This window comes from Schistocerca nitens, chromosome 9 (assembly GCF_023898315.1).
Source record: "Schistocerca nitens isolate TAMUIC-IGC-003100 chromosome 9, iqSchNite1.1, whole genome shotgun sequence".
Classification (NCBI taxonomy): domain Eukaryota; kingdom Metazoa; phylum Arthropoda; class Insecta; order Orthoptera; family Acrididae; genus Schistocerca; species Schistocerca nitens.
In genome coordinates this window covers 238964325-238972332 of record NC_064622.1, presented here as the reverse complement: position 1 = coordinate 238972332, position 8008 = coordinate 238964325, and the positions used below count along the sequence as shown (strand labels likewise).

The 8008-nt window shown below is 42.5% G+C and overlaps 2 non-coding genes across 2 annotated transcripts; both read left to right on the top strand.

The window, feature by feature from the left end:
• The first annotated feature begins 214 nt into the window (after window positions 1-214).
• On the top strand, window positions 215-289 carry Trnat-ugu (transfer RNA threonine (anticodon UGU)). The gene has a single exon. It is a non-coding gene; the product is annotated as a tRNA-Thr (tRNA).
• A 368-nt stretch (window positions 290-657) lies between these two features.
• On the top strand, window positions 658-732 carry Trnat-ugu (transfer RNA threonine (anticodon UGU)). Its single transcript has one exon. It is a non-coding gene; the product is annotated as a tRNA-Thr (tRNA).
• Window positions 733-8008: the final 7276 nt, after the last annotated feature.

The window sequence follows — 8008 nt, the reverse complement described above, 5'->3', positions numbered from 1 at the left end:
CCTAGCTGCAAGCAGGCGTTGATATACTTTATTGGGGACATGTTGAAAATGTGTGCCCCGACCGGGACTCGAACCCGGGATCTCCTGCTTACATGGCAGACGCTCTATCCATCTATTAGGCGAACTACGAATGTAGTGTTGTGGACATGTTGAGAATGTGGAGCTCACGGGGAGCGTGCAAGGGATAAGTCCCTGCAGACGCACTATCCTCTGTGCCCGCGGTGGCTCAGATGGATAGAGCGTCTGCCATGTAAGCAGGAGATCCCGGGTTCGAGTCCCGGTCGGGGCACCCATTTTCAACATGTCCCCAATAAAGTATATCAACGCCTGCTTGCAGCTAGGGTGTCTATTTAACTATCATTTCATTTCTAGCAAAGCTGCATGGTCATTGACGGTAACTGTTCTTTCGGGAACAGATACTACCGTCATATATATAGTTAAAAATATGGGTTCCCGGCCTTTGACCTTCTTGTGCGAACGCACACGCTATGCCCGAACTCGTACGGGACTTGGTAGATTAATCTGCCACGAGTAATGAGTATGATGGGCAAACATCTATTAGGCGAACTACGAATGTAGTGTTGTGGACATGTTGAGAATGTGGATCTCACGGAGAGCGTGCAAGGGATAAGTCCCTGCAGACGCGCTATCCTCTGTGCCCGCGGTGGCTCAGATGGATAGAGCGTCTGCCATGTAAGCAGGAGATCCCGGGTTCGAGTCCCGGTCGGGGCACACATTTTCAACATGTCCCCAATAAAGTATATCAACGCCTGCTTGCAGCTAGGGTGTCTATTTAACTATCATTTCAATATTTCATTCATTAGGACCTCCAGTCATTATCGTCAGTCTATTACATCACAGAGAGTAGGAGCCCCATGTTCTCCAGCCAACTCTTATTCTCATGATAGTTCAGTGTACCTTATCCTTTAACCTACTGTTTGTGTTGATAATCATGTGCATTTATGTTCTGATGTATAATAAATCTCATTTTAATATTTAATTCGCATATCATTTAGTAGATATATGCAGAATCCCATTTCCTGTTGTTTATTATGATAATGTTCTTTTTTTGAGTAGATTACGATTTTTATTAAATTATTGTGAGTGTGCACTCCTTATTTTACCAATTAGCAGGGTCCACCATCATTTCCTTCCGTTACTGTTGTGCACATAATTAATTAGGTGATATATCATTAGGGGGTCGAGTGTATGTCTCATTCGCATGCAAAATTGTTCTGAATTAAAGAAGTACAAACTCATCTCCACCCCGGCATCTCGCAAGCTTCCCCCTGTTATGTCCATTATACGGACGCCATGCAACTCCAGTTGAATAATTACCTCGAACACAAAATTTCCCTCAATTTAGTAGTACCAGCAATATGAACCTTCTCAAGATCGCCTTGCTTTTAAAAGTAATACGTTTTAGATACGGAACCATCATTAGTAATGCATTCCGTCCTAATTGAACTCTATATGCATACATTATGACTTAATGAATTATTAAATTCTCGTACTGAGGCTAGCTAGTCCAAAACTGCAAATGAAATGACAGTTTCAGAGGCTTTACTGGTCTCATACAGATATTATTTTATGTATGCAGATTGAAACGACGAGTGAAAATTTGTACCAAGGCCGGAATCGAACCCGTGTCCGCTGATTACTAAGCAGGTGCATTAGCCACTAAGCTACCTTGGCACAAGATGTAGTAATAGTAATCCATGCAGCTGTGTGAACCGCTGTGCCAGGGTAGTTAGTTTTAACGCTCCTGCCTAGTAAGCAGGAAACCCCGCTTCAGTCTATACACGTAAAATACGTGTTATAGTTGGCTCACGAGCGATGGGGCAAAGCATCTCCGAGATGGCAATGAAGTGAGGATTTCCCGGACGACCATTTCACGAATGTACAGTGAATAGCAGGAATAAAGTAAAACATCGAATCTCCGACATCGCTGCGGCCGTAAAAAGATCCTGCAAGAAAGGAACCAACGACGACTGAAGAGAATCGTTCATGTGACATTAAGTGCAGACCTTCCGCAAATTGCTGCAGATTTCAGTGCTGGGCCATCAACGAGTGTCATCGTGCGAACCGTTCAACGAAACATCACCGATATGGGCCTTCGGGAGCCGAAGGCCCGCTGGTGTACCCTTGATGACCGCACGACACATTTACGCTTCGCCTGGGCCCGTCAACATCGGCATTGGACTGTTGATGACTGGAAACATGTTGCCTGATCTGACGAGTCTTGTTTTAGATTATATCTAGAAGATGGACATATACGGATATGGAGACAACCTCATGAATCCGTGGACCCTGTGTGTCAGAAGAGGACTGTTCAAGCTGGTGGAGGCTCTGTGGTGGTGTGAGGCTTGTGCGTGTGCAGTTGGAGTTATATGGAACCCCTGATACGTTTAGATATCACTCTGATAGGTGACAAGTACGTAAGCATTCTGTCTGATCACCTGCGTCCATTCATGTCCATTGCGCGTTCCGATGGACTTCGGCAATTCCAGTAGGACAATGCGACACCCAACACGTCCAGAATTTCTATAATGATGCTCCAGGAACACTCTTCTAGTTTAAACGCTTCCACAAGCTGCGAAATTACCGCGAATAAAACAGTGACCGAGATGTAGAATAAATTTCCTTTAATTTACGTTTAGGGTCACAAACTTTTTGTTAACACAATACCTGTTTCTGTCTATAATGACCATCTTCAGATCTGTGTTTTATAAAAACAATGTCCTATGGCTGCAGTACATTAGGACATTGTTTTTATAAAACACAGATCTGAAGGTGGTCATTATAGACCGAAACCGGTAATCTGTTAACAAAACGTTTGTGACCATAGACGTAAATTAAAGGAAATTTATTAAACAGTTCCGTTTGCCCACCAAACTCCCCAGAGGTGAACATCATTGGGCCTATCTGTGATGCTTTGCAAGCTGCTGTTTATAAAATATCTCCACTCCCCGTACTCTTGCGGATTTATGAGCAGCTCTGCACTATTCATGACTGCTACGGCTGAGATTAGTCGAGTCCATGGCATGTGTTGCGGCACTTCTGCGCGTTCGCGAGGACCCTACACGACATTAGGCAGGTGTACCAGTTTCTTTGCCTCTTCGGTGCAAAAGGGCAGTGCATTGGTGAAGCTGTCATTTGGACTCAGGTGATTCACGCGAAATGGTTTCCAACGTGGTTATGAGCGCACGATGGGATTTAACAGACTTTCCATTTCGGAAATCGTTAGGGACTCCAGTGTTCCGAGATCCATAAAGTCAAGAGTGTGCCGAGAATACAAAATTTCAGGCATTATCTCTCATCACAGAAAACGCAGTGGCCGACTGCCTTCACGTAACGAGCGAGATCAGCGGCGTTTGTGTAGATTTGTCAGTGCTTACAGACATGCAACGCTGTTTGAAATAGCCGCAGAAATCATTGTGCGACGTATACGTTAGGACAGTGCGACGAAATTTGGCGTTAATAGGCTATAGTGATAGATGCGAAATCCTCTGCTAACAGCACGACATCGCCTGCACCTCCTCTCCTGGGCCCGTGACTACATCGTGACGCAAATTGTCAAGAAGGCACCGTGCAAGGTGTTGGAGGCTCCATATTGGTGTGGACTGGGGTTGGAATGAGTCCTCTGGACCAACTGAATCGATCATTGATAGGAAATGCTTATGTTCTGCCACTTGAGACCATTGTTTCCAAAACAGCCATGGAATTTTTATGTCGTCTCATTGGTCCACGACTAACGGCGACTGGTTTGAAGAGCATTCTGGACAATTGGAGCGAATGATTTGGCCACCCAGACCGCCCAGAAGAATCCCATCGAACATTTTTGGGACGTAATCGAGAGGTCGGTTCGTGCATGAAATCCTGAAACGGCAACACTTTCAAAGTTATGGACGGCTATAGAAGCAGTAAGGCTCAGTACTTCTGAGCGGTACATCTAACGATCTGCTAAGTCCACGCCACGTCGAGTTACTGCGCTAAGCTGGGCAAAAGCAGGTACGACACAATATGAGGGAGTATCCCACGAATTTCGTCACTTCATTGGAATTCCACAATACAGGCTTTCATAGTGTCGTAGTATCCGTAATGGCTCCCAAGATGTCGAAAGAAATAAGCCGCATCATGTCAAAGCAAGCACACAGGGAGAAAATGCACAACAAGTGCCATCACTCCGCTTCTAAAGTTACTCGCTGCGCAAGGACAATGCAGTCGTGATGTTGCCTCCTGTACTTCCGCTGATCTCGAGGACGTGCAGAGCGCTTCTCTAGAGCTCGCTTGTCGGCCGTCATTTGCAATGCAAATATGATCCGACGCCGATATATATACATATCTTCTAACAGTAAACAGAATTAGCGAGCGAGCGATCCTAATTGCTTCTGACTTCGACTTAGGTAACACATCCGAATTAACGGCAAGTTGCCGAGGAAGCAGTATTTGCCGTACAGAAACTTCCTTGTCCTTTGCTGCAGAAACGCGGGCAGACTGCTCCGATAGGCAAAGAGCTTCCGGAGGCTGTAGCAGGCGTCGGTAATAATCGCGGCGCTGCTATTTCGAACGCGTGGAGCTGGTTGCTAAGCGCCGCGGAGGGAAGCAGTATTTCTGCTCAGCATCGGCCCGGGCCCGAGTGAACGCAGTTTATTGCGGCACGCAGAATACGGGGCACGCGTTACAGACAGTGTTAAGCACAGTTCTGTGAACTGCTCTAGCGAAATGTTAATGGAGCAAATTCTGGATGTTTTATGCGTCCGCCTTTGGCGCGCCTGTAAGCACGTGGTGGGCGCTCTCGCGTGTACGGCGGGGCAAAACATAACGTCCACAAGCAAAACATGTGTCACGTAATAAATAACTGAGACGCTGGATGAAATCCTACTGCAGCCTATCCAGAAAGCACTGGTGTAAAACAGCAGAAAGAGTATACTTCTTTAGCATGAACCCAAGTGGAACTTTGGTGTGTGGTCGTAGAATTAAACTGAAGTTCATTGCGGTACCATTATGCACTATCTTTGAAGTGGTTCCATATTAGTGACCTCATTATCTTTGGAACAACAAGAAAGCGCTGTAATAAGCATCCTGAAGAACCGTTTTAGTCTACCCTGAAGCGAGACTTTGTGTACTTAATTCACTGCAAACAGGTAATACTTTATTTTAAACATAAAGAGATACAAAAACTTACGTTGGCGTCCGGCACTAATATATTACTTAAGGGCAAATGAAAAGATATGATTGTTATTCTAGGTAGTGAGAATGATAAAAGGCATTGATATATAATCTGATCATTTCTCAGCAAAGGAAATGTAGCACTTAAAACAAAATGGGTAAGAATAGCACATAAAAATAAAACCTTAAATAAAAGATTATTCAAGTACTTAAGTCAATCAAGTATAACATTGTAGACAGAGTGTCCCCAAAAAGAAACACCGACAGACAACCTTAAGGGACAGATTCCTTAGACCAAACGACGAAAAACGTTCAGTAACCAGGGGCTCTAAAATGCTTCCCGTAAGAGCTTTGAGCACTTGTTCATCTTTGATATTATGAAATACATCTCTTCCACTTCAACTTCTTTGATTTCCATATTTTGGGAGGAGGTAGTATGGAACAAAACAAGAAGAAAGTCCAGTAAACGTGAGCTCTAAATTGCGGGCCATAAGAGCTCTGAGCAATTGTTCAGTGAAGAAATGTGTTGCACACAAGCGGTGTTCCACACTAGCGACTAAATACTCGTAGCTCTTAAAGTGTGCGTTTACTGGACACTTTTTCCCGTGGTTTGGCCCATACTACTTCCTCCCAAAAAACGGAAAGCAAAGAACTTGAAACAGAAGACATCTATTTAATAGTATGGAAGACGTGCGCATAGTTATTAGTGTCTGCATTTTAGAGCCCATGTTTACGGGATATTTTTTTCTTCTTTCGGTGTAAAGAACCTATACCTAAAGCTTACCGGTGTTTTCTGGGACTCCCTACACAGTTAAGGAACACATGAGTACAAAGATCGAATTAAAACGGCAGAAACTAACTCAGCCCATTGAAAAGTTAGATTCGTAGATCCTAGGAAAAGATAGAAATACAAAGCAAAAAGTGGACTTACTATTTGAAATGAAGAATCAAAATATACTGTTCATCGATAAAGGAGCTATGTATGCTGTCGCTCATGACTGAAATTCCTCATATATTGGAGGAATGTTAAACAAAAAGAAAAGAAACAATGAATTTAGTAACAGCTACACATGTTGAAAGCTAGTAAAGAGATGTGTGTAATATAGAAAGTGATATACACAGTCGTAAGTCTATTGCTTTCAAAACAGTGAAATACCTAGATAAAGAAGAGAAGGATGTGGCAGATTTAGATCTTCTGAAATAGAAGACAGGATGAAGTTCTCTAAAAATCTGTGGTATGAAGAGGAGACTGAGGAAACGCAAGAAAGAAACAGATGTCTTTCGGAAATTGACAGAAAAAAATATAACTCAATTCAAGAGGCATTACCAAGCTATAAGAACCGGAAAGTTCGTGGAACATAAGATCTAAATACAGTACCTACCACAAGAAGCTGACTAAAGGTCCACAGATATTTTTAATTAATGCTGGCAGCAAAGCAAAATACAAATGAATTGTAAGAAAGCTATAGTAAAACCATTTTTAAAAGGGGATCAAGAACGGATCGTAAGATGTAGAGCTATAAGTCTCTTAAATACGGCATATAAAATGTACGCGAAAATAGCTGTTAAATAGATTAAGAAACATCGTAGACAGCAAATTACTCGAAGAACAAACAGAATTTAGGAAACGAAGGTCGTGCTTGCTTAGGGAATAAGAGAAAGGAGAAGACAATATAATTTAAAAACCTACATAGGCTTTATATTACGGAGAAAAAGTAACACCATTACCTCTGATCAAAGTTATTTGAAGTTTATATACTCGAACACAGATAGATAAACTTAAAAGCTAATATCTGGAAATATCGCCCAAGCAAATATTACTAAAGGTGTCACACAAGAGTGTTGTATTTTACCAATACTGTTTAATTTATGTTTAGACGACGTTGTAAGGGAAGGGAAACAAGACATTACATAATTTATTATTGAGGACGACTTGAAGTGAAGAAATTTTATCAAATTCGTAAGTGTCCTGAAGATTAGATTCTAGCTGCGGATAACGAAGATAACGTGGTGAAGCGCTATATGAACTATAGTATGTAAAATAGAAAAGCAACATAATTGAAGCAAATCGACAAATAGAATGAAGCCCACGATATTCAAAGTCTCAAAACCTTTAAGATATAAATTCAGCGAAAGGAATACAGGAAAGAAAACTAGAGTTTAGCATCTTGTCGAGATGAGGTGATAACAGGTGTGTGTGTGTGTGTGTGTGTGTGTGTGTGTGTGTGTGCGTGTGTGTGTGTGTTCGTGCATGCGTCCGATGAGTGAGCGTGCACGCGCGCGCACGCGCGGGTGTATATCTGTGTATACCTGTTTTTTTTTTTGTGTAATTCACGGGCAGTCAAGTACGAGTATGTGGAAGTCCTTGGCAGAATAATCAGAGACTAATGTGTTTAATCCGTCAAAAACACTGAAACAAGAAAAACTTCAAGCTAGCATAATACTGCACTCACTCTCTCTCAGTATGTCACCTTCACCCACACAATCGCACTATCATTCTACATACAAGGCACTGTAAGTTAGTTTAAATATGATAAAGTTTTCTAATAAAACATTGATAATAGAAGGCGGTGACTCACAGGTATATGCCTGACAGATCACGTACAAAAAACATGAATGACGACACAATAAAACGTCTTCCTTAGTATTTTAGGTAGCATGTCGGTAATCTCAATGTTAAAAACGGGCAAATTCAGCAGCTAAACTGGCCGCCCCCGCTTGTTTGAATAAAAACACAGTCAACTAAAATGTGGCACACTGCGACCAATACGCCAGAAGGACCACAATCCTCTTGCTGGAGGAAGACGCTAAGCGTATTAGGTTCAAAAATGGCTCT